The sequence below is a fragment of the Dermacentor andersoni genome, chromosome 10 (genome assembly GCF_023375885.2).
Source record: "Dermacentor andersoni chromosome 10, qqDerAnde1_hic_scaffold, whole genome shotgun sequence".
In the NCBI taxonomy this organism is placed as follows: domain Eukaryota; kingdom Metazoa; phylum Arthropoda; class Arachnida; order Ixodida; family Ixodidae; genus Dermacentor; species Dermacentor andersoni.
Genome location: NC_092823.1, coordinates 117,520,245 through 117,548,026, shown reverse-complemented (window position 1 = coordinate 117,548,026; position 27,782 = coordinate 117,520,245). Strand labels below are relative to the sequence as shown.

At 46.7% G+C, this 27,782-nt stretch overlaps 1 long non-coding RNA gene across 1 annotated transcript; it reads right to left on the bottom strand.

The window, feature by feature from the left end:
- Positions 1-217: 217 nt before the first annotated feature.
- LOC140213596 (uncharacterized) lies at positions 218-19,278 on the bottom strand. The gene is made up of 3 exons (XR_011890494.1): positions 19,247-19,278; positions 14,995-15,062; positions 218-307 (listed from the first exon to the last, which is right to left on the bottom strand). It is a non-coding gene; the product is annotated as an uncharacterized lncRNA (long non-coding RNA).
- Between the last annotated feature and the right edge of the window lie 8,504 nt (positions 19,279-27,782).

Below are 27,782 nucleotides of genomic sequence, written 5' to 3'. Positions count from 1 at the left end.
AGCCCCATCGTAATGCGGGCACCACAGGCAGGATCGAATCCGCAACCTTGTACTCATCAACGCAATGCCATAGCCATTGAAATACTGCGGTGAGTCCCTACCCCCTCTAATCAGGATGATCGCAGAATCCACCAAACGACTGCGTGCCGTCCATTCGCGTACAGGATTTTATTCACATGCCTAACTTCATATTCAACGAAGACGCACTTACCTGTTCCACCATTTGGAAGGAGTAAAATAAAGCAGTTGGGGTCAGCATATGGAACCTCATAATTTCCTTTAAGCGTGTTTCCGAATGCCGAGTGTTCTGTGTGAACAAGATTATATTAAAATGCTTCGAACTTTTGGATTCACATGAGACAATGACTATATTGAGATTTGATCTTTGAAAGCAAGCGAAAGTCTCGATAGTAAGGCAAGGAAACTTGTTGGTATTTGGCACGCGATGCCACCGCTTGAGTGATTCACCTTGACGAATAAGCAATCATGTTGATGATGATTACGGTGATACGATTCAATAGGAAAAGAATGCGCGATCCAATTCGTAAAGCATTTAGTTCATAAGTGGTATTTTTCATTAGCTGGCAGGCCTTCAATATTTATATAATATAATGTATCAGGGTTTCACTTCCTTTTTATGAATACTGATCACTGTCTTATATGTTCTTGTTCCTTTTATTATGCGTATTTAAATTCAATGCTTAATTAAGGGAAAATGAGGCATCCACCCAATCGTAGCAGTTGCTACAAAGCAAACTCATGCGGGTTGCCCGAAAGAAAAGTCTCACAGTTGAAAAAAAATTCGTCCTGGTCCGGCACTCAAACCCGGGACCACAGCCTTTCCAGGGCAGCCGCTCTACCATCTGGGCTAACCACGCAGCTAGCAGATATGGCAGGGCGAAGTCGAATTTGTCAACAACTCGAAGCAAAGAAAAGAGTTTGAAGTAATAGTTCTTTGGAAACCCGCAAGGTGGAGAGAAGTAATTCATTAAGGGCAAATGATACATCCACCTAATCATAGCAATTGCTGCGATTGGGTGGATGTCTCTTTTTCCATTAATTTATTACTTCTCTCAACCTTGCGGGTTTCCGTAAAACAATTACGTCAAAGTTCAATGCTGTTAAATTTGTCTATATTTTTACTATGTACACTGTAGTGTGTAAATGTTCTCCCCTCTTCCTTTTGGCACTGAATGCCGTTGAATGGTGTTGAAATTACGAATGTGCGCCATGTGCTATTTACTAAATTCTTGGATGCTCTTGGCGATTTGTTATCGTAAATGAGCGGACGGCACTTGTCTAAGGCGATTGTGGTATACTATTGTATACAAGGGCATTCGATGGTTGATTGGAGCCAATATTTGCACTATTGCGTGGCAGTGACTTCATCACGTGAAGAAGCATTGTACTGCAAAACGATGGGACAAATGTTTGTTTGCTAAGTTCTTCCTGCTGACAATTATGATGTACAAGGAAACAAATGATTGCTTGTGTTTCTGTGGGTACACACACATGCACACGCACACGCACGCACACACACATACACACATACACACACATAGATAAATATATATGTACATATATATATATATATATATATACATATATATATATATATATATATATATATATATATATATATATATGTATATGTAGGAAAGTGACGGCGAACGTTTTGGAAGACGTATTTGCTTAACAGCGTGTTTACAGGAGGTATTCAGAGACCTGGATTGGGGAGAATTGGGTATAAGAATTAATGGAGAATACCTTAGTAACTTGCGATTCGCTGATGATATTACCAATGCTTAGTAACTCCGGAGACCAATTGCAATGCATGCTTACTGACCTGGAGAGGCAAAGCAGAAGGGTGGGTCTAAGAATTACTCTGCAGAAAACTAAAGGGATGTTTAACAGTCTCGGAAGAGAACAGCAGTTTGCGATAGGTGGCGAGGCACTGGAAGCGGTAAGGGAATACATCTACTTAGGGCAGGTAGTGACCGTGGGTCCGGATCATGAGACTGAAATAGTCAGAAGAATAAGAATGGGCTGGGGTGCATTTCGCAGGCATTCTAAGATCATGAACAGCAGGTTGCCATTATCCCTCAAGCGAAAAGTGTATAAATGCTGTGTCTTACCAGTACTCACGTACGGGGCAGAAACCTGGAGGTTTACGCAAAGTTTCTACTTAAATTGAGGACGACACAATGAGCTATGAAAAGAACTATGGGTGTAACGTTAAGGGATAAGAAAAGAGCAGATTGGGTGAGGGAACAAACACGAGTTAATGACATGTTAGTTGAAATCAAGAAAAAAATGGGCATGGCAGGACATGTAATGAGGAGGGAAGATAACCGATGGTCATTAAGGGTTGCGGACTGGATTCCAAGAGAAGGGAAGCGTAACAGGGGGCGGAAGAAAGTTAGGTGGGCGGATGAGATTAACAAGTTTGCACGGACGACACTGCCACAATTAGTACATGACTACGGTAGTTAAAGTAGTGTGGGAGAGGCCTTTGCCCTGCAGTGGGCGTAACCACCCTGAAGATGATGATGATTATGATGATTTCCTTAACGTTTTCGGGGTGGGTCCACCAGGCGCGCGCTGGTGGGCGCCTCCGTGTTGAACTTTGAAGAAGCCCCGTATATATATATATATATAATATGAGTGTGAATGTGTGCGGTTTGTGTAGGTGAGTGTGCGCGCGCATATGAATAGAGCCCGTGAAGAGTCACCTGCTGTACTTTGACTCGGAGCAACTAATGCTTCTTCTGTTGTTGTCGCTCTGTAGACGTCCGAACCATGTCGAGTTGATTCCTCAGCTTTTAGTGCCTTCTCCCCCATTTCGTTGCAACGGAAAAATAAATAGCATAGGATTGAATATGTCCACCGTCAGCATTGGCTGAAATTTTATCTTAAGAAAAATTATATCTCAAGTTCATTCTTGTGAGTGTGGTTTCTGATTTATTTCTTGCTGCCTCAGCCCTAACTCTAAACATTTAGGGTGAAAGAACAAATAGTGCAATGTTAAATATATTTGTATACCAAGTACCGAATTTTGATTGAGAAATTAATTCACGTATCAAAGTAAAATGGGTGGTGGTGTGTAGCAGACTTCTGAATCTGAATATTGTCACGTAGTAGTGTGGGTGAATATTACAGCTGTGAAACTATGAATGACAAAACAAACTTTTTGGTGGGAGAACTTGTGCCTACAAAAAGAAAGTTACACTCAAACCACAGCAACAACGGCGAACACGGTCGGCGATGGTCGAAATTAGATCAGCGGGTCAAGCGCAGTCAGCTTTTGTACATGAGGCATCGAACGTTCCAGAGTAATCGCTGGTGCCCACGAGTCTTCCAGAAAGTTCTACCCTATTCGCATCGCGCTTACATGCAATCAAATTACACAATGTTCGGCGACAACCGACAGCGGATAGAACCACCGATAACATTCCAGAAAATTTTGATAGATGCAAGCACGTGCTGCGCTGAGCGATAACATTTGCTTGACGGTAAAAAGCGCTCACCCGAAAAAGATAAACAAGTTCACGTGTCAATGCCTCCCTCTCAAAAAGCATCGTCTCGATGCTACTGACAGGAGAGCGAAACACAAAAGGACACTTATCAAGAAACAAAGTCCAAAGTAACACAGTCCAAAAATGTCCAAAGGTTTACTACGGAAAGTCCCAAAGTTCATTAGCGCTGGTAGAACGGCTTAAGTCGAACAACGTGGACTATTTCAGTTCGTTAGCGGCGCTGCTGTGATAGCGAAATTCCGTCTGGTACGACCTCATAGTCGAGTGCGCCAATGTGTCGGTCCAAAATAGCGGCGTAAAAGCTTCTCGCTCAGTCCTCGTCAGCGTATCGGCGTCCGAATCCAAACACGATTGCCGGGCTGGTACTCGACGTCGCGTCATCGAAGATTGTAGTGTTACGTTTCGCCTACGACGCGCGGTATAGCCGGCGCGGATGCAACGGACGCCGGGGCTTCGTTCAAAGCGGCGGACATTTTGGCCCGTTCGGAGCTGCCGCAAAGCCTCCCCGCCAAGCGCGTCCAGGCGTGTTTCAGTGCCACGTGTCTTCGTGTGTGCGTGTGTGTGTGTGTGCCCACTCTTGTCAAAGCGCGGCAGCCGGGGAGAGGAGCTCCCCAAGTGTGAAGCGAGGAGGTCTGATCGGCGCCGGCTCGGCGATGCGTCACTACACTCGTCTCAACATGTCTCTCAGCGTGTCCGTGGCGCCGTCACGTGCGCCAGTGATGAGGCGTTCCTTCTTGCCCTCAACTCCGAGAGTATAAGAGCAGCTGCTCCCGGACGCCGAGGGAGGCTCCGATTTCTTCTGTTGAGTAACGTGCACTCCCGTCGCTCCACTTCGGTCGACCTGACCGGCCGCTCTTTTGCGATGTTAGAATAAACAAGTTGTTCTGTTACCAATCGACTCATGCTTTGCCGGGACCTTCGGATGCTTCCAGTTGTGCCCCAGGCCGCCAGGCCAACGCTACCCTTGGGGCTTGCGACCCATTTGCAATAACGGGCGTCAGCACTGAGGTTCCAACAGCTGGTTGCCAGCGGTGAGATCGCGACAACGGAGGCCAGCAGCGAAGAGATGCGGTTGACTGTATGCTGAGCAGCACAACGACCATCCGGGAGCAGTGCAACGAGCCCTGTGTGATGACTAGTTGCCTGCAGCGGAACGACTGCGCTGAATTCTTGGCTGCGAGGTTTGGTGAGTGCGGGACTTTCTTCTTCTGAGTTTTGCCAGGCTTTTGTTAGTGTCAGAAACAGAGCTGGTAATTGTGGTTGTCGTTGCTGCCGGGTTAGTTTGCGGCAAGACAATAGTAGGCAGTAGAGAAAGCAGCATTCAGAGCAGCCATGGATTTGAAGTCGTTGCGCAAACCGAAATTGCTGGAGCTTGCAAGAGAGTTGGGTCTGGATGTCTCAGACAAACTCAGAAAACCAGAACTGCTAAGGGCTATTCTGGAGTTAGAAGCTGAGGATGACGAGCTGTCGGAATGCCTTGAGACCATTGAGGAGCGGGAGACGGCAAAAAGACAGGAGCGCGAACTTAAAGAGCAAAAAGAGAAACAGGAGCGCGAACGAAAAGAACAAAAAGAGAAAGAAAAAGAAGAGCGCGACCACGCTTTGGAAATGAAGCGTCTCGAGGTAGAGATGGAACGCGCTCGTAATGGAAGTCAGGCACACGGTGCAGGAGAACGAGTATTGTTCAAAATGACTGACCTGATGCGGCCGTTTAAGCTTGGAGAGGACATTGGTTTGTTCCTGGTTAACTTTGAGCGAACGTGCGAGAAGCAGGGGCTCTCTCGGGAAACGTGGCCACAGCGCTTGCTCACTTTGTTACCCGGCGAGGCGGCCGACGTAGTCGCTCGCTTGGAGAGAGAGGAGGCAGAGGATTTCGACAAAGTGAAATCGAGTCTGCTAAAAAAGTACAGACTGTCAGCGGAGGCGTTCCGTCGGAAGTTTCGGGAAAATGAGAAAGGCAGAAGTGAGTCATATACAGAGTTTGCCTACAGGCTAATGTCAAACATGCAGGAGTGGCTCAAAGAAGAGAAAGCGTTTGGTGACCACGAGAAAGTTCTGCAGTGTTTCGGGCTGGAACAGTTTTATAGTCGGTTACCTGAGAACGTGCGGTACTGGGTCTTGGATAGGCCAGACGTTAGTACGGTGGCTAGAGCCGCTGAGCTAGCCGAAGAGTTTGTGACGCGTCGGGCTCGCGGAGCTAAGGACGGTCAAAAGGGTGAATTTGGCTCCAAGTTTGAGAGGCCGAAGTTCACACCCATGAGAGCAAAGGGGGACACACGTAGTTCGGATGCGAGTGAAAGCAGTCCGACCGAACGTAAGGAGACGGCGGCAGCCGAAGCCGAACGCAGAAAACGGTTCGAGATGAGGCAAGCGCGCGTGTGTTATACGTGTCAGAAGCCGGGTCACTTTTCGGCGCAGTGTCCAGAAACAAAAACAAAAGTCGTGTTTTTGTCCATATGCAGCACTGACGAGAACATGAAGCTTCTCGAGCCTTACATGCGAGACCTCCTCGTGAACGGGAAAGAGTGCCGAGTGCTTCGCGATTACGCAGCTACAATGGATGTAGTTCACCCCTCTTACGTAGAACCCGATATGTTCACGGGCGAGTGTGCATGGATCAAGCAAGCCGTGGAAGCTCATAGCGAGTGTCTGCCCGTAGCAAAAGTGCTTATTGAAGGACCTTTCGGAGCACTTGAGACGGAGGCCGCAGTGTCATCTATGCTGCCCCCCCAGTACCCGTACCTATTTTCGACCAGGTCCGATCACCTCCTGCGCGAGAAGGGGCTTTTGTTTGGTGAGGCTAGCGTTCAGGCCTTAACCAGATCGAAGGTTCGGGAGCTCGCTGCAAAGGCGGTAGTTGCGGGGCCGACGTTGTCGAACAGTGAGAAAGGGTCAGAGGCGCAGCAAGCTGATATTCAGAGCACGCCCGAACTGAATAAAATTGAGCCTGTAGCGTTAAAGGCACTAGATACTGGAGAGGAAATTCCCGATGCGGGACAGTTAGAAGAGCTATCTGCAGATTTGCTCATCGCGCCTACGTCAGACGGACTTAATAGGTTGCTAAAAGTCAGCCGGTCGGCTTTGATAGCCGAGCAAAAGGAGGATGGCAGCCTAGAAAACATACGCTGCATTGTCAAGGAAGGTATCGCCAAGAAAAATGCTCGCTTTGTGGAAAGAGGTGGGGTCCTGTACCGGAAGTATCTAGACCGCAGGGGAGTGGAGTTCGATCAGCTGATCGTGCCTCAATGCTATCGTCAGGATCTGTTGCGCTTGTCGCATGGGGGTTCGTGGTCCGGACACCTAGGAGTTAAGAAAACTAAGGACCGTCTCTTGCAAGAGTACTATTGGCCAGGGTGTTTTCGGGACGCAGACCACTTTGTGAAGACATGTGACACCTGTCAGCGGGCGGGCAAACCAGGGGACAAATCGAGAGCGCCGTTGAAGTTGGTACCTATCATTACGGAGCCTTTTAGACGGCTCGTTATTGATACAGTGGGACCTCTGCCGGTAACAGCCATGGGGTACAGGCACATTTTGACTGTGATCTGCCCAGCGACAAAGTTCCCTGAAGCAGTGCCGCTTAAAGAACTCAGCTCAGTTGAGATAGTCAATGCACTACTGTCCATATTTGCGCGAGTTGGTTTTCCTGCGGAAATTCAGTCAGATCAGGGCACGGTGTTTACGAGCGCTTTGACGACAGCCTTTCTCGAAAGGTGCGGGGTAAAGCTGTTACACAGCTCAGTGTACCACCCACAGTCGAATTCCGTGGAGAAGCTCCACTCCGTCATGAAGCGCGTGTTGAGAGCATTGTGTTTTGAACATCAAACTGACTGGGAGCTGTGTCTGCCTGGGGTGATGTTTGCATTAAGGACCGCGCCGCATGCGGCTACGGGGTTTTCGCCAGCTGAGCTGGTGTACGGTCGCTCGCTGCGGTCTCCGCTTCGCATGCTTCGAGAATCGTGGGAAGGCAGGGGCGACGACCCAGTCGTGGTGGAGTACGTGCTTCGGCTCCTCGAACGCTTAAGAAGGGCACAGGAGTTGTCAGGTGAAGCAATGGCAAAGGCCCAGCAGAGGGCCAAGGTCTATTATGATCGGACAGCCAGGGCCCGTCGTTTTGAGGTGGGCGATGAGGTCATGATATTGCGCACGTCGCTAAAGAACAAACTCGACGTGCAGTGGGAGGGCCCAGCACGGATTGTTCAAAAACTGTCGGACGTTAACTACGTGGTGAGTCTGCCAGGAAAGCGGAAAGCACAGCAAGTTTACCACTGTAATCTGCTCAAACCCTATAAACAACGGGAAGCTGTGGTGTGCATGATGGTAAACGTTCCCGAAGAGCTTCCGGTCGAGCTTCCGGGACTAGGCTCAGTGACGAACAGGAAAGACACCGATCAAGTCATTAGTGACTTAATCAGTAAAGCATCGCTGTCGCCTGAGCAGAAAACCGAACTACACCAGCTCTTACAAGAGTTTCAAGGTCTGTTCTCTGAGAGGCCTGGTAGGACTTCTGTCCTTACTCATGACATAGAACTTACCTTCCCAGAGCCAGTACGATCCAAGGCGTACCGGGTGTCACCCCGCCAGAGCGATATTATGGAGGCTGAGGTAAAGAAAATGCTACAGCTCGGTGTTATTGAGGCGGGTGAGAGTGATTATACCTCCCCTTTGATTTTAGTTGAGGTACCGGGCAAGGAACCTCGTCCTTGCGTCGACTACCGCAGGCTTAATTCCATCACTAAGGATCAAATTTATCCGATCCCTAACATCGAGGAGCGCCTTGAGAGAGTGAGTAGCGCTCAGTTTATTTCCACCCTAGATCTTGTCAGGGGTTATTGGCAGGTTCCACTTACAGAAGAGGCTAGTAGGTATGCGGCGTTCATTTCACCAATGGGGACATTCCGTCCTAAAGTTTTGAGTTTTGGTTTGAAGAACGCGCCATACTGCTTTTCAAGCCTCATGGATAAAGTGTTGCGGGGACAGCAAGAATTCGCTTTACCGTATCTAGACGACGTAGCGATATTCTCCGCATCCTGGCCTGAGCATATGGCCCACTTGCGGGCAGTGCTAACCCGCCTGCGCGATGCGGGCTTGACAGTCAAGGCTCCCAAGTGCCAGTTAGCACAGGCCGAGGTTGTCTACCTCGGTCACGTGATTGGTCGGGGTCGTCGCCGCCCCTCTGAAATAAAGGTGGCCGCTGTGCGAGACTTCCCGCAACCGCGCACGAAGACCGATATTCGGTCGTTCTTAGGTGTCGCCGGCTACTATCAGAGGTACATCCCCAGGTACTCTGATATCGCGGCTCCCCTGACGGATGCTCTAAGAAAGACAGAGCCGCAAACAGTCGTCAGGGACGAGACAAAGGAAAGAGCTTTTAGCGCCCTAAAGAGCGCCTTAACAAGCCAGCCTGTGCTACGATCGCCCGACTACACAAAAGGGTTCGTTGTTCAGTGCGATGCTAGTGAGCGAGGCATGGGCGTTGTACTGTGCCAACGGGAAAATGGAGAAGTAGAACACCCCGTCCTGTATGCTAGTCGTAAGCTGACCAGTCGTGAGCAGGCGTACAGCGCCACCGAGAAAGAGTGTGCGTGTATCATGTGGGCCGTTCAGAAATTGTCATGCTACCTAGCCGGCTCGAGGTTTATCATTGAGACGGATCACTGCCCTCTCCAATGGCTGCAGACCATCTCTCCCAAAAATGGCCGCCTCCTGCGCTGGAGCCTCGCTTTGCAACAATGTTCCTTTGAGGTGCGTTACAAAAAGGGTAGTCTCAACGGTAACGCCGATGGCTTAAGTCGAAGCCCCTAACGTGGGAATCAGCCTCAAAATTGCTTGTTACTGATGTTTTTCTTCCTGAGGCAGGATTTTTAACCTATTGCTTTTGTGTAGTGTTTCAAAGTGATGATGTGCTTTCTAGTGCAATTTTCCGATTTGTGGACGCGTTCTGAGTGCTGCTAAACTACTGTAAGGAACTAGGCAGTAGTATAAAAGGGGAAACAGCCTGGCAGGGCTTAGTGAGGGTTGTGCCGTGCTTGCTGTCTGAGCGGTTGACTTTCGGCGTAGTTCTAACGCTTGCCGGGAACGAGAACAAAAATGTCAACTCTCCCGAAGTCACTTTGCAGTGTCCTGTGTGAACCTGAACGAGAGAACGAGGCCTTCTCTGCGCTGCGCTCAAGAAACGCCGAAGGACGACCGACTTCGGTTATGAGCATCATCAAGCGACATCCCTCCGGACAGCGGATGCAGTCCCCTGACCATTGGGATCTCCTTCCCCCGGCGGGGCGGTCTGTTACGTTTCGCCTACGACGCGCGGTATAGCCGGCGCGGATGCAACGGACGCCGGGGCTTCGTTCAAAGCGGCGGACATTTTGGCCCGTTCGGAGCTGCCGCAAAGCCTCCCCGCCAAGCGCGTCCAGGCGTGTTTCAGTGCCACGTGTCTTCGTGTGTGCGTGTGTGTGTGTGTGCCCACGCTTGTCAAAGCGTGGCAGCCGGGGAGAGGAGCTCCCCAAGTGTGAAGCGAGGAGGTCTGATCGGCGCCGGCTCGGCGATGCGTCACTACACTCGTCTCAACATGTCTCTCAGCGTGTCCGTGGCGCCGTCACGTGCGCCAGTGATGAGGCGTTCCTTCTTGCCCTCAACTCCGAGAGTATAAGAGCAGCTGCTCCCGGACGCCGAGGGAGGCTCCGATTTCTTCTGTTGAGTAACGTGCACTCCCGTCGCTCCACTTCGGTCGACCTGACCGGCCGCTCTATTGCGATGTTAGAATAAACAAGTTGTTCTGTTACCAGTCGACTCATGCTTTGCCGGGACCTTCGGATGCTTCCAGTTGTGCCCCAGGCCGCCAGGCCAACGCTACCCTCGGGGCTTGCGACCCATTTGCAATAACGGGCGTCAGCACTGAGGTTCCAACAGTAGTGTCGACTGTCGGTCCTCTGCTGGTTCTTGATGCGCAGGCGGGCGAGTTCTCAGGCTTCTTCGGCGCGCTGGAGATAGGCGGTGACGTCAAGGTTCTTTTCTTCAGTGACTTGCGGCAACATGGCGTCGAGGGTCGTCGTAGGGTTCCTTCCGTGAACGAGCTTCAACGTTATGTGTGCTGTTTCTTGCACCACCGCGTTGTAAGCGAAGGTTATGTACGGCAGGACGGCATCCCAGGTCTAGTGTTCGACGTCGACGTACGTTGCTAGCATGTCGGCGAGGGTCTTATTCAGGCGCTCCGTAAGACCATTCGCCTGCGGGTGGTAGGCCGTTGTCCTCCTTGCGGCTTTTCTGGCTGTATTGCAGAATGTTTTCGATGAACTCCGCTGTAAAGGCCGTTCCTCTGTTGGTGATGAGGATTTCTGTGGTGCCAGGTCGCAACAGGATGTCCGCGACGAAGAATTTTGCCACTTCGGCTGCACTACCTTTCGACAAAGCTTTTGTTTCAGCGAAACGTGAGTACTCCTTCGCCACGACGATCTCCCCATTTCCGGATATTGACGTCGGAAGGGGTCCCAACAAATGCATCCTGATCGGCTGAAATGGTCGGCAAGGAGGCTCGATCGGCTGTAGTAATCCCGCTAGCCTTGTCGATGTTGTCTTGCGTCGCTGGCAGTCTCGGCATGTCTTGAAGTAATGGGTGACGTCGGTGGTGAGGCGCGGCCAATATACCTTTCCTGTATCCTCGATAGAACCCGGGAATATCCAAGGGGCTCAGCGGTCGGATCGTAATGTAGGGCGTGCAGTATTTCTGGACGCAGCGCTGAGGCAACAACAAGAAGGTAGTTGGCGGTGACTGGGAAGTTCTTCTTTACGAATAGGTTGTTTGGAAGGGAGAAGGAAGACAATCGTCGCTTAAATTTCCTAGGGACAACGTCGGTATTTCCTTCTAAATACTCGACGAGGCCTTTTAGCACCGGGTCTGCTCGTTGCTGTTCAACGAAGTCTTCCGCGCTTACTATTCCAAGGAAGGCGTCGTCACCCTCGTCATCTTGCTGCGGCGGGTCAATGGGGGTGCGTGACAGGCCATCGGCATCAGTGTTTTTGTCAGGACTTGTAGATTACGGTGATGTCATATTCTTGCCATCTGAGGCTCGCGGGAGACTAGCTTAGCAGGCTTAACAATCAGGCATTGTTCGGAATATCATAGGTAGCCTTAGTAAGGTTTGAAGAACTGGTGAGGCTTACGCAGTGCTGACTAATGATCACGTCCTCCACTACAGATTTCTAACGAATAGGAGAGAATACAGGGCAGGATTTCCAATACAAGAAAACGTAGCGGGCAACAATGATGATTTCTACCGAAGGTAGAACTCTTCGTGTAAAGCTAAGGGAAACTATAGGATACAGGTATTACAAGCCTACGCTCCAAACTTCAATCGTAATGATGAAGAAATAGCATAGTTTTATGAACTTGTACATGTATGAACAATTAGCGATGATAACGGTGCAAACTCAGATTAATCTTGTCATGAGAGACTTCAACGCAAAAGTGGGGAAATAGCAGGCTAGGGAACAAACAATCGGCAACTATTCCATCAGTTCTGAAAACACTAGAGGATAGATAACAGAATTCGCGGAAAGGAACAGACATGTGCATTTTGTTTCGCTTGAACGCACCAAAATGCGAACGCATGAGCGCTTTTGCGTTACGCGCCATCGGAATGAAGTCGGCATGGACGGCTTTGAGTCAGCGACAAATAGCATGCCATTCTTTGCATATGTATTCAGTCTGTGCTGTAGATATTGCGGAAACCGGTGTTCTTTGTCTTTATTGTATAACGCGTCAGTGTTACGAGAAGGTTGTACAACATATATGTGTAGAACGCGTTTACTGGGATCCAAGATGTTAAGTAGTCCGGTGAATCAATCTGTGTGAGCTTCAGCACTGTCCTCACCTTCCGGGTCTCTGTGGAAACGTTATGCCACATCACACCAGTTGCCGATTGCACCGTCCGAGTGTGTGGTAGCGCCGAAAGGCGTCTGTTGATATGGGAAACGAAGACGACCTCGGAGGAAGGTGGAGTCACAACAGGATCAAGCGGCGTAATTCAGTACGTGGCGTCGGTAACATGCAGGAAAATGCGGTAAGGGCCACAGCAAGGCAAGACCAACTTGTTCTGAGGCCGACGCACCATGACCGCGACCATAGAAGGAGCAATTCACGCGGTTCGCAGTGGGTGCTGGTTATACAGCTGGCTAGAAGGGCCCGCAATATAGTGTACCTGGCCACTGCAATCAAATTATCTCCACTTACAGACTGCGGAAAAAGGTAAAAGTCAAGACTAACACTAAAGAAAGGCTCGGATAGCGCACTATTGGGCTGAAGACGGCCAGCTAGGGTTATTGCTGGTTTCTTGCAACACTGGCAGGATTCGCAGGAAGCGACGTAATGTCCGACTGAATGGTAAAAACCGCGCCCAAGGAAACTACGTCGAATAGGGTCATACGCCACGACTCCCAGATGGCCAGTACTAAGGACAGTCTGAGTCAGATGACCGGGAGTCTACCAGCAAATCAGGTCTGTCAGGAAGCAGACTGTAACGGTTAAAAACACCGTGATGGACCGCCAACATAGGCAGAGAAGGGGCAGGTGTGTGAGAAGAAAGTCTTGCGATGAGGTTCTGTGAGTGGAGCTCTCGGCGTCGCCAATCATAAATATAACAAAGAGATTAAGGGAAACCAGACTCGCCATGCTCGGGAAAGTCCGCTGGGTCATTACATCAAAAGCAGCCAACGTCTTCATGCTATCGGCTGATCTTGTGAAGAACTATAAGTTCTCTTGGAGTAGTGGAGTGCACAAACCAGGACGTCCAGACAGATATTTTAGAAACACAGGCCAAGATGCCCGGTGATAACGGTGAATGGCCGTTCTTCGAAACAGGCATGAAATTTACCCACTAACCAAACGAGGGCATGACACTCGTGATAAGCAATAGAATAATTGCACTCCGTAGGTGAAACAATACGGCTAGCGTACGCAATGACATGGTGGCATTCATGCTGACGTTTTCAAAGTATGCTATTACAACCAGAGCAGTGCTGTAACATAAAATAAGTTCTCATGGCGGTAAGCAGAACATACATATTTCTAACAATTGTTCTTATTGAAGTTGGCGTTGACATGAGCGCAAATTTAAATGAAGCAATGGTAACGAAAAGTATTACAGGAATATTTTTTTTTCTTTTTCGGTTGCACGGGGCAGGAAGTAGAGGAAAAATGGGGGAGGGTGCTAATGTACTTGTAGTAATAAAGGCGCATGTGATCAAGACATTAATTAGATGCGATATTATCACGTGCTAGCAGCGGCACTCGGTCTGCAACGTCGTCACCGTGGTGCACTGTTTAGCATTAGTATTCAGTTTTATACCCTCGTGTGGTTTTTCCAAGTTCTAAAAAAACAGCAATGGGCTTTTGCCGGCATCGCCACAAATCTATTGCTTGGGAGCTATGGAAAAACACCCCAGAATAAGGGTGAAATCAGTAGCTTTGCGTGTGGCTATGCAGCAGAGTGAGCCATTTTGTTTTGCTGCGTCGTCACCCAGGTGGTGGAATATCGCTTTATGACAAGCTAATAGATGATGCTTAACGTACTGAACATTCCCCACGAGCTTGTGCGATCAAATAAGGAAACTTTTAGGCAGAAATTTCAACGTGGTGACTCAGCCGATGAGGAACTGATCACAGCATGAGGCGAATGCGCCCTGCGCTTATGTTCCAAATAATGCTAACAAAGGGCTTAGTGTGTCTCGTGATGTCTAATATGAATGGAGTCAGAGGCGCAAGGAAATCAATAGCCACAATATGACCGTTTTTATGCTCACATTAACGTGGTAATTTCGCTCAAGACCAAGGGTCACAAAGGTTAGGTGCGGACGATATTGTAAATGGCGCTGACGAAAATATATATCGAAGCAATTAGGTGCCACAATGAACACAAAATATTACACTTGATCTCCCAATGTACTGAGTACATGAGGTGTTCCACTGTGTTTGCTGAATGGCTTTGCTGTCGCGCTGCTAAGCAAGAGGCCGCGGGATCAAATCCTGGCCACGGCAACCGCGTTTCAATGGCGCGAAATGAAAAAAAAAACGCCCATGTACTTAAATTTAGGTGAACGTTGGAGAACACCAGGTGGTCAAAATTACTTTGGAGTCCAACCCTACGGCATGCCTCATAATGAGATCATCGTTTTGGCACGCAAAATGCCATAATTTTTATAGAATACATGGGGTGACTGGAGATACCTTTGAGAGGGTCCGTCCAACAGTGGCCATGAATGTGTTGATGATAATAATGCAGTTTACCTACTGGCAAATGCTACATCAGAACTCGTGGCATCTCGGCTTCAGATTTAGTCATCGTAATGACTAAGCATACATTGTGTAATTGGCAAGTATTCGTCATACATAAGTCATTTGCTCCAGCACTTTCTTCCGTGACATGAGCTTTTTACGAAACGCAAGAAATAATGTTGTTCTCACCTTGAACATCAACTTTTAGTATTACAGTGTTGCCACTGACTGATAGTGAAAGCTGCAACCAGGGTTCACTGAAAGAAAGCAAGAAATTAACTGATCGTGCTGTTACGTGAAAAAACGGCAGGACCCATCTCTCAATGACTGTTGACGGTAACGCGGTTTGCATTTCACTTAACCTCTGCATAGAAGCCATTCAGAACCGCACAGCACCTTTTATTTTATCTAACCATTGCGTACAGCAAGTCTCACATCAATGAAATTCAAGCTTGATTTGCCTAACCTGCCACTTCGTCGCAAAGTTTCACATCTTTGACTATTTCATAAAATCTAGCATTACAATCCCACTTTAAGCGGCTCCTCTTTTGTTACCACCATTGTACATTTCTTGCAGAAAGGATCATCAGTTCAAGGTTGACGTGCCATGTTGCTGCACTAATCTTCATTTTAATTCATTCATTCCGACAACGAGCGGCGACTGGAACCACTTTCCTGCTTTCGTTGTTTCAATCGTCAATGCCAACGAATTCAAAAACGCCCTCGTTAACAACTTGTCGTAACCCTGCTTTGCTGCTAAAATGCATAATAATTTTTCGTTTTGTTTTGATGCCACCTACTCCTCTCTGTAATGCTTCGGCCCTGAGAGAAATGAAATGAAATGAAATATAGCTGCACAATGTTTTTGCACCATGCAACCGAGTTATGTATGCGACATGTACGGCATCGGGACTCCTCATTTACGCATCCTTATAAACACTCCGTCATATCTAGGTCACTTACTCAACGGAGACCCTGATTATGAGAAGAAAATTTACAGAAGAATAAATATGCATTGGAGTGGATATGTCACGCATTACCAATCCTGAGTGGGAGCTTGCCACTGTCGTTGAAAAGAAAAGTGTGCAATCATTGCATTCTACGAGTGCCAACATACGGGGCAGAAACTAAAAGGTTAACAAAGGAGCTCGAGAAGTTAAGGAGCGCGCAAGGATCGTTGGAACGACAAATATTAGGCGTGACGTTAAGAAACATTAAGAGGGGTGTGGATCTGAGAGCAAAAAACGACAGCCGCTATTCTAGCCCACATTAGTATACAAAAATGAAGCTTGGTAATCCATGTTATGCGTAGAGCACATAACCGGTGGACCATTATAGTTACAGAATGGGTGCGAAGGGATAGGAAGCGCAGTGGGGGATGGCAGAAAACTAGGTGAGGTGAAGAAATTAGGAAATTTGCCGGCGCAAGTTGTAATCAGGTAGCGCAAGACAGGAGTAATTGGAGATTGCAGGGAGATGCCTTCTTCCTGCAGTGAACATAAAAATAGGATTCCGCTGATGGTGTTGAACACTCGGCCACATGCGCGGCATCACCTCGAAGCCTGCGCGTGGAGTTCGAAATGCAAACACTCTAAGAAAGGTTTATACCCTTTGAGTCGTATCTGGGCACACAACAGTAAACATGATCTGTCTTGTCCGCATTTGCTTTCTCTAACGCTGCGAGCCTGGTACTTCCCAGTGATGAACGGCATGCTTGTCATCAGCACGATGACCTAAACGAGTCAGTTACAGAGTTTTTGAAGCAGCAACCCAAAGAGTTTTATGACACGGGAATCACGCGACTCGTTATTCAGTGGGAAAGATGTCTAAATGCTCATGGAGATTACTTTTAAATAAGGTACCTCGTTTGTCATATCGCATTTGCTCACTTTCATTTGACTCGCCCTCGTATATTTTGCAGGACTCCTGCTTTCTTTATATGCTCTCTGTAACACTCTAATTTCTTTGCAATTACTCTCAATACACGACCGGTGACCGCTGCTCCTGCGCAATACACTAGAACAAAGGACAGCGTCATCGAGATTTTTCTCTGGCGGTTGCATATGTACAAAAATGTAAACAAGGTTTTTGAAACAGAAAGTTTCATAATTATGTTTGTCTTCAAGTTGTTTATTTCATGGCCTCTACAATTTTCATATCAGGGGCATGCACTGCTTTGCTGGTTTCGAACTGATATGTTTTTACCTGTTATTAGACAAAAAAACATGGAAGCATTGATGTCAGTTATTTTGGGCAGAATATTTGGGAAATATGAGTATATTCCTGTATGAAAAAATACATATTTTACTTGTCTTAACAGTGCATAGCGTTTAAGAATTCCTTTGCAGCATCTTTGGCAATGGCAATGCAGTTATTATTCATGACTTTTATACATGACAAATTTTATAAGGAGGAGGCCGAGCTGCAACGTATTTGCTTTTTGCTTTTATGTTTTGCTTTCTGTATTGCTGTACTTAATACAAATAAACATTCATTTCTCAAAGCCTTCCTCAACGTCGCCCTAACCCCGCACACAGCGGCAAGATCAAATAACGCTAACGCATTAAACCTACTTAGACTTTGGTAGCGCCCTCATAAGTAAAGGCGTGCTGTCAGGGCCCTGCACAACTTCGCGAACGGCAACCTTACGAATTTCATCTGAGTGCCTGCTCCATCTTGTGTGAGTGCCAGTTCAATGTTATGCACTCTGCTTATTAATTTTATGCAAATGGAGTTTTCATTATTATTTTATATCCCCCCAACTTGCGCTGGTGACCTTGCCACATAATGAGGCCGCATTTAAGGTACTGATGCCCGTGATAGCACTACTAGCATGCTTCTGACTGGCGTTGCAGTTTGCGCAATGTTTTTTTCTAATATTATTACGACTACCGTTCTTTGTGAAGATCGACCAGGTTCCGGTGTGTTTGGCTGTCTATGTCTAAGCTCTTTCACGCCACGTTTGCTCGCTGTGTGGCTCACGGTCTAATGGTTAGATTATCGAGCTCTTGTGCTGAGAGAACCGGATTCAAAACCAACCGTCAGACCACCTTAGACCACTGAGTTTGTGCTACTGAGTATGTGCCGGTCTTCAGTGACAACAAATACCCTTTAACATTTATCCTGCGTTGGGCAGAATTGAAACCACGTCACCAATATTCACACAATCTTGACTGAATATGCATTAAAGCATGCGTCAGACACGGACTTCATGGCTTCAATGCTAGATTGCGCAGCATGTGAACGCAAGTGCGAGGTAGGAGCCCGGCTGTACGTGACGCGTTTTGGAGGTGACAGTACGGTGTGTCGCCTACATTGCTTGAGTGCGAACCGCACATACCTGGACCGTCATTCTGTGGCAGTTTGTCTGGATTGTTACTTATTATTAATTGTCATGTCGCTTTATCCTCTTTTTCCTCAGTAGTGTTCGGTCCTTTGGACAGCCGGACCTCTAAAGGCTGACCTTCAGTTTTTCTCACCTAAATGCTATCGCAACAGCTACGGTTTGTTTTCATGAACATTGTCGTACGTGGGAAAGCAACGAAGTACTAACACAAACGAAACGAAAAATTCAGATGTTCGCGCTAGCACTATATTGATGGCTTTGGTGTACGTGTAGATAGATACTCGCTGCTGGGTGATGCGGGCAATTGTTTCTGTCAGCGCCAAGTGAGGTGATTTTCTTATGCTTGTCATCTGGACGTTTTTTGTGTGCCATGCCTGTCTTGCTATAAACTTTCGCTTATTTGGATATGCGGTTTCACTAGTCATCAGAAACTTCGTAAATGACTGTAAATTCTTATTTGTGGCAGTATGGAATGAAAACGAAAAGAGCACCAATGATGGCTTCAGAAGCTCCACCGTGCTGTCTGCTTCGGCCTTCTGCGTTCTGCGTGGTTAGGCTACGAAAATGTGATGCCCCTTCGACAAGCTTGTTCCAGGCTGATCCCGACTAACGTAGATACCTTCAGCAATACCTGAAGTCTTAAGTAAGGGCAGAAATTAACGCTAGGGGTGCGATCCGATCAACTGAGTTGGGTTTTACTTACTATTGACAGCATTACTCAAGGCGCCGAGCTACAGCTTGTACTATACCCAGCCAACTTCACGTATACCCAGCAGGTTGCGCCACATTGCATTTAGAAGGCACCTGATTAGACCAAGCAGTCCAGGTGGCTATTTGTCACCCACTTGTTTAAAAAGGGATGACAATAAAGCATAATTGACAGCAGCAGCTAGCTGAATGTGCCGATAGCGTCTGCGCTCGCCGTGTATAGGGTAGCAAACTGTACAAATTCTAGCTAAACTCCCTGCATTTACTTGTATGCATATCTCGTATTCTGCTGCTGTTCAAATGGGGTCACTTAAATTTGGGATCAGAACCCCACAGCGTCAGTTTAGGCTGCAGAGCTTCCTAAACCTTGAGTCAGAAGACTCCTACCTTTCACGCTTGTATCCTGCTTTTGTTGGCGGCTGAAAAAGAAAGAAGTAGTCTGTTAATATGGATATAACAGTTGGGTCCTTAAAAGCAAGAAAGATGTGCATTTTCGAATTACGTCGTATTAAGTAAAGTGTCTTAAATTAATATCAACAAAAATGAAGGCGGAATTCTGTCATAAATGTTAAAACAACGCAAGTCCAACGCTCAAGGTGGAATTGAAGATAAGCAAAAGCGCACTCGCGCTTTATATAAGCCCACTCGCTGGCGCTAATATTACCATTGTATGCCAACATCATTTGCATCATCATCATTATTATCAGTAGCAACAGCCTATTTTAAATGTCACTGCAATACAAAGGCCTCTCCCAGCAACATGAATTTTCCCTGTCTTCCGCTAGCTGATTTCAACTTGCCCCTGCAAATTTCCTAGTTTTATCACCCTGCCTAATTTTGTACCGTCCTGAACTGCTAATCCATTCACTTCGCACTTATTCTGTAACTATAGTGGTCCACCAGTTATCTGTCCTACGCAATATATGGCCTTTGCCAGCTCCATTTATTTCTCCTAATGCCAATTAGAAGGCTGGCTATCCCCTTTCGTTCTCTGATTCACATCACTCTCTTTCTGTCTCCTAACATTACGCCTAGCGTTTTTCTTTCTGTGACTCTCTGCACGGTCCTTAAAGTGCTCTCGAGCGTCTTAACCTACAAGTTTCTGCACCATCTGCTAGCACCGCTGAAATGCAATAATTGCAGACTTTTTTTCCCACGACTGGGGTAACCAGCCCTAACACCCGCATAGTCTACTGACTGGCAGCGCTCCTCCGAAGTCGACGTGAAGCCATTGTCCGCGTCACAAAGAGCGGCTTCAATTTTACTGCACTCCCGTACCTTTTCTTCGTGGCATGTTGTGGTGTTAACTTCATTTGTAATTGTTCGTCTCTTCTGACGGCAGGTCAACAGCACAAAAGTCTTCTTTTTTCTAGCCGCACTCATGCTAATGCAGGGCTAACACAGCAGCACTTTGACACAACGAGAACCGCTTCATAAATGGAAAATTCTCTCGCCAGGAACGGCACCGTCGAAAGCCCAGCAAGCTAACTGAACAGATACAGCCAGTTTTATGAAAACATCTTCGAAACGTATTCACCCCTCGTTTTTAGGCTTTAATGCTTGCGACGTTTGTAATGCGTCGAGTTTAGTCAAAAATCTGTTTGAGATGCTGAATCCATTGATACGACGTTTTGAAGACTTTGTATGCTACCTGGGTTGTGTCAACGTTGCTCGCTACGTCCTTGAAATTAGAAATCGTAGTCAGGATTCACATCTTCAAGCTTGACCTCACGTAGTGCTGGTAGCCATTTTCCTAGGTATTTCAAGAAGATTGACAGTTTAAAACTATGCTATTAAGAAAATCTGAAAAACTCAATGAAGCACCAGTCATCAGTATATAATGACGCATATAATACACATTCAAACAACAAGTTGAAGAAAGTTCACCACGCAATAAACCACGCGGAAAGGCGTCCACACTCGGCCCAGCTAGGACAAAGAGGCAGTTAACTTCAACGGGTCTTTTCGCTCTGAACTCACTTACTGCAACAGCAGCATTCTTCGACAGTGAAGACCAGTATCATATTCGTATCGTTTGGTTGCCAGTTTTTGCCTCATATGATTGCGCTCGGTCGCTACGGAGAACTAGACAAGAAGCCAGAAGTGATAGAGCGCTTTCTCAGGGGAAAGACTGTGGTCGTATAAGAATTATTGTTCTTGTTCCCTATTTAAATAGCGCAACCCACTTGGGGGGATCGGCCGCGAATAGGGTGGTGAAAAAAACTGTTATCAATGCTTTTTTATCATGTTGAGGAGAGTAAGGAGAAATTAAATAAGTATTTTGGAAATGTTATTTAAAATGTCTATTGGGACAGATATGTGTGATCAAACATAAAAATATAACTGAAAAAAATAATGCGAACATCATAAATATTAAAGGGCCTCCGAAACGATTTTGACGATATTGTACTAACGTACTGCGTACTTAGGGTAGGTCCTTCTGATAATGAATTGATGCATCAATGTGTTCCGCGTAAAGTCCATACTTTTTATGTTTCAAAAATGTACGTCGCTACCGATCACAGCACGCCACTCTGCTGAATATTCAGCCACCCCTGACCATTTGACGCGAAGTGTCCTAATGACGCTAGTAGGGCGAGCTCTCCAATTAAATGCCAGCGCGCGTCATCGATAATTTTTCCAACTTTAAAGCGAACAGATGTTGTTCGTAATAATTGAAATGTTAGTTATTTGCGTCTATAAAAAGAAAGTAAGAGAAAGAGAATGCGCAAGGACCAATTCTCGCTACATTTAAGCACTTCGGGCATAAAGCAAGTGTTGTCTGCTTGTGTTACAACGTCCTACGTGTTAACCACAACTTCAAGGTCAGTGTTGACCTCGAGCTATCTTTTCGCGCGCATCATGGTTTGCCCTTGATACGTTGTGGGCTGTAAGTTTACGTAATGATGATATGTCAAGGTGCGACATTGTGTCCCTCTGCAAGGTAACAGATGAGCGGAGTGGCTGCAGCGCATCGGATTGTTGCTATCCGATCAGTGCGAGGACTTGCGCGTTTGAGGCCGCCCCTATAAGCCGGAGGATTACTACGACAATAGTGTTACACGTGTCCAGTATTCGAGTAAACGGAAGCGCAAGTGGACTGGGCCTGGCCGTTTCAGCGTAGCGTTTCACGGTATGAGCAGAGGCACAAACGCGAACAATCTGCACGGCGCAGCCACCTGGAGGCACAAAGCTCAAGCAAAGGCAGTAGCAGTAACGAAGTGTATTCTACTTTGCTGCGGGTGTAAATTTTTCGCAGGAATGTATTCGTGAACACGTTTCTATTGCGATAACAATTATATCCACACTCCAAGCGCATTTTTCAGAATGTTCAAAATGTTTTACACTTTGTTAGAACAATATTAGCTCTTCGTTTGGCTGTTTAAGCTCTGCACCACCAGGTCGCTGGACCATGCAGACCGATTAAGCTGCTCACATAGGTCTACCCTACAGATCCTTCATCAGCCCGAGTTTATACCTCCACCTATCCATCATTCGGCGCTGCGACAGAATGCTCGCAAGGCACGCTGCTTCAAGAGCTCTCGCTTGGGGCCGACTGCCAAACGGCTGGCGGACAGGTTGGAGAGGCTTCGCGTGCTCGTTCCTAGAAAACCGGAACTCGGTGACACGACGGGTCATTATGACGCAGAGCCAGTGAAGGCCGAACTTAGCCCTGATCACTCGGCCCACGAGTTGAGGAGAAAATGCACGGCAATGGAGGACGGTAAATTGTAATGGTTTGTAGCTCTGTTAATATGAGATGCTTCACAGAAATGGTGGTGCAAATTATTAACTGTAGCTGTACCCTACGCGTCTACAAAATTTGTCTGAACCACTTCAGGGACCTTTAAGAAGAAATTTAGCATGCAATTCCTTTCCTCTCTCGCACAAAGATGCAGAGGTCTTCACAAATTCTCCTGTGGCTGTAAGCCAGTACGGTAGCCCCAAAGGAAAGACTTACTGGAAGAGTCAAATTCACGCCAAGCTTTTGGTATGGTGCTTCTTCTAAAAACTTTTCCTTTGAATAATGAACTGGCGGCATGTCAAAAAGAAGAGTCGCAGATATTCGCTCTTATTGCGTAAAGGACGCAAAGGTGATACAGCCAGACCATATCTGTGGAGCTAAATGTGCGGGGGGGGGGGGGGGACTGTCTCGCCATCGTTACTTCAATATTTGCAGTGGAGCACCACTTGTTTTTCCAAGCAAAGTTGCGATTCGGGAAATCGGATGTTATGTTTTTGGGCATTCCTTATGGACTTCTGCATCTCAATGTTATCGCCATTATCTGTGTTCTTCTTTTCATCACCTATCTGGACGCATCAGCGTGGACTCTGCCTGGGGCCCTTCGTCTTGTCTATCGGGCTCAATGAAAGGTCGGTGCTATCTGCTACGTCACATAATTTAAAGCATGAACAGAAAAAAAAATACATGTTATATTTGTAAGTGAATACAGGTTGCGTAATAGCACAGAAAAGTATGAGAGATACGTTCACAGTTGTTCTTCTTTCTGATGTACGTAACTTTCTTTTTCTATCAAATAGTAATGCATATTGAGGAATGTGAACTACGTACATGTATAAACTATAACACGCTCAGAGTACCCCAATATAGGTAGGCTCTACTGATTTAGTTAAAATGTAAAGCTTTATAGAAGATTTCATTCAATATTGGTTGGCTAAAGGGTTAGTGGTAATAGATTTGAAGTGAATTGTATAAAAATAGGTCAGAAGGGGTTGCTTGTTAAACTGTGTAACCAATACGTGACAAAATATTATTGCTCATATCTGTTCAGCCCTACTACCCACGCGCCTTTCATTAGTATAGTTGCGTAGAGGAAAGACGCTATTACAAATCCATGCATGTGTCGCGTGCACAGATGGCGCTGCTGTCACGCCACGAAAGACGCAATCGGACTTAAATTTAGCCTCTCGTTCGGCGTTAGGAGAGGCATAACTCTGCAGGACGTTTGTTGATGGTGAGTTTGGTGAGGGTGAGTGGTCGCGTTTGCGAGAGCTCACTCAGCGATACTACGTATTACCGATCAAATTGGTACTGGTGTTTATCAAGTTGTATAAGGCCTGCAAGTGCGCAATTTGTTACAAACATTTTTGCGTCAGTTTTGACGTTGTAGGGAAAGGTTCCGAAATGTCGTTGGGATACTCGCGCCTCAAGACAGAGGGATATACTCGAAGCTGAGCGTGGCGCTACGGACGATTGGAGCAATGCATTTTTGCCCGAACAGTGAAAATGCAGATGACTTTGTGCCAGACGCCTCTGTACCATTTCGGGCAAGACATGCTGCAAGCTTGACCATAACACGTGCGCGGATGCATAATAATTGGTGAATTAAGCGTCTCCACGTGCTTGACTAGCCTCGCTGGTGGCCTTGCGCGTGCCGTTGTGTGTCGCCTTCTGCATGCCTAATCACGCGTGGCTCGGTGCGGCCGAGATCGCAAGAGGGCTTGAGGCGCTCTGGCCCGAGCTTCGGTCATACCTCCGGTATGGCAATGTGAACAACGACCAGAGGCGGCTAATCATTGTGTCCCAGAAAACATTGGTTTTTTGATCTTGTGGTCAACCCAGTAGCCGTGTGCATGATGTGGAGCGTTTACGGTTTATAGCCGTTATCAAGGTTGTCATAGTCGTAGTTGGGGCATTGACGGTGAAGAAATAATGCAGCCTCGAAAGCTTCAAGATGGAGCGAACGGTCTCCCTGCTGCACGCAAGAGAATGTTATTTGCCTCACGTGTTCACTGTAGAAGTGTCAACTGATCGCGAGCATTTTCTTACCACATTAAAAGTTATCCAGTTCTTCTGTAAGATTATTCATAGGATGCCACTTTTCAATGGAAACCGGAAAGTGCTTATTATTGTTCAATACCTGCATTGAATACCACGCTTATTCTATCGTTTTTAGATGCCACACCACGAAATCATTCCACCGTATAAAAGGAAGTGCAACACAATGGCTCCACCGGTAAACTAAAGGTTATTCCGCGAAAACTGCATTAATAACTGTACAAGCATGTATCAGTATTAACCTTCTTCTGAACATTATATAGACACAAAAGATAGAACAAATGCCTCATAATAATGCGTCTTAGTTGGTAGTAATAGGATAATCCTGGTCGCTTATTTGAGCCTTTTAGCCTTGTCTTTGTTAAAATACTTTATCGTCATTTTGATTATTTCCTTTATCTCTATCAGCTACTCACTTGACTGCTCGTGTTATAAGCCTGCATTGAAATCTAAACTTCTTTTTCTAACGTCACATATGCGAACAAAGAAACTAACGTGTGCTAACTCGAATAGAAATGGAAATATTTATTAGACATATAATGAAACACTCACATTATCCGGCCCTCCGCGCTGGAGATAACGGCTGAATTGGCCACCAGGCGCAGCACTGTATTGTGTGGATACCCAGCATGGTTTTTCGCTCAATGAATTCGGAAGTGTGTTGCCCCAGAGTAACACAAGAGGTTCGTCGCTACTAAGCATCTAGAGGAAATGAATGAAAGGCCTTTATTAGTAGGCTGGAGAAATTGGCCGCACCTTTAACACAGTGAAGAAAAAAACTGAAATAAACTTCAATAATTGCGATCTATACTTTAACCTATGCTAATTTGATAGGTCATAGATATATCTAAGCACTCTCCACATTGGTGCATTACGCACCTACTCGAGGCGCTTCAGGCGTTAAACTCCCAAAACATCGCAGGTCGAAATATTTCAAGAACCTAAGTAATTTTTTACCATAGGGCAGCAGCACTCGTATTTTGATAAAAACGGCGCTACTGAAATTCACACCGACGCAAGTAGCGCAGGCCTCGGCGTCATGCAAGTACACAGGAAAAACGGACTTGAGCATGTCATATAACTCGGTCGCTGACAAAAGCAGAATACAGTTATTCAACAGCTGGAAACCAGTACCACGAATAATTTCAGTTCCGGCACAAGTTAAGCTTTTTTATGTGTTTGACATTATAAGATGTTATTGACCCCTACGCCCCATTTGCTGGCACATTTTAACATTCCTTTGAGCCACCTCGCACGCCGGAGCGTGAGGCTGCAGGAATCCGCCATTGTCGTTTCCATAAAGTTTCAACGCAAGCACTTTGTTTTGGGGTGCGCTTGTCCCGCGTCCTTGTCGGTCTGTCGGCGAAAGCCGAACAAGTCATCGGCACCTTTTTCAGATAATACGGGCAAGTGGGTTGGCTGAGAAACTGCGAATAGATGCAAGATGAACTTTCATCAAGTCATTTGAATGAACACTAGTTTTGTTCCTGAGGTGTCTAAGCATGGTATATCCTCATTTTGCCAAGAAAATGATGTGCTCCTCAAGAAAGACTCTTTAGTTCACATCAGCTGTGTTCTTGTTGCGAGCACTTCCACTAAAGTTCTGCACGCCCTTCATGCTGATCCGGTGTTAGGGTGATTCGTGCTCTCCCGTAAGCTCGCTGGGATACGGGACAAATTTAACTGGTATGAGGGCTCACCTCTGAGACAGACGTTAGTGTCACGTGGGCAGAACAAGGACGGCAGTTCAGCCGTTCAAGTAGTGAGAAGCCCCGCGAGCGTAAGAAGGCGAACAGGCTTGCCCGCGAGCATCGGCTTCTGTGTGTGGGTGCATGCGAGGGCGTTTGTTCCTTCTGCCATTCTCTATGGCTCACCTAGAGAATGGCAGTGCTCTTCGAGAGGTCGACCGAGCGCCGCAAAAAAGCAAAGCACGTGTCGATTCCCTCCTTCGATTGGGTTAGAGTGGTCTTGGGAAGAAGGGGCAATAAAAGGTGCCCCTCGCCAGCAAGCATAGCAGATAGACCCTTATTTCAGCATCGATCTTCGGGCCTTCGCCTTCCTTACGAGCAGCTTGCTTGGCAGACCACTGCTTACTTATCCAAGATGTCTGTGTACCGTACATTCCTTGCGCGTTAAGGAACCCCAGGTGGTCAAAGTTAATCACGGTTTCCCCACTACAACGTGCCTCATAATCATATCCTGGTTTGATAAGTAAACAGGAGAATTTAAGGCTTTCACTCTTTACGTGGTGATGTAAGGTAACGTTTGGTGGACTGTTAAGTCACCTCGTCTCTACCTGGGCTTTCGCCACAGCTGCTCAAGCTCCAAACAGCAGGTCCAGCGCTGCACATAGGAGCTCAAATCAAATCAGATCAACCTTTCTTTTCAAGTAAACGAAAAACTGGCTGCTCCTTTTGGGCTAAAAGCTGTGACAGTAGCTTGAGGCGGCCCAAGAGACCTTACATAGGATCGTCCGCGTAGTACATAGTAAGTATACATGTAGTGGGACAAAATTGTCATTGTATAAAAGAAATAACAGTAAAACAATGGCTGCAGCAATAAAAATGCAAAATCATTGTGAATCGAAACTGACGGCAATACATAGTAAAAAAAAGTAAGTGTTTCTCCATATCAATCAAAGAACATTATTTTCACCAAAACAGAAAACTCAGCGAAAATACATTGACCGGAAAATAGCTGCCTAATGGCAGCTTGACAGATCCCCGGTCAGCCATCGGTGGTAAAGACAGGGTATGACACTAATATTACATAGCATGAGAAATTACAAGAAAAGTAAGCAAACACAGAATGTGATTTCAGACAAATGTTAAATAATCGTGCATTTGTAGTACAAGGGACGCACTGCAGCACATATGTACAAGTAATATGGTCATTACGACACATGTATTCCTAGTAAAATGTATTGTGCACGGCGGAATGCAGAAAGGCATTTGAAGAGATGAATGTAAGATAAGAATTATTCACAAAATAAGCTACCAAGCGTGGCTGAACACTATCAGAAATTGTAATTAGAAAGAAGTCAATTAAGACGAGCAGGACTAAACATTCACCTGCAATGTTATCAGTGCTACGCAGCTTAAAAGCGGAAAAAAGAACAAATAA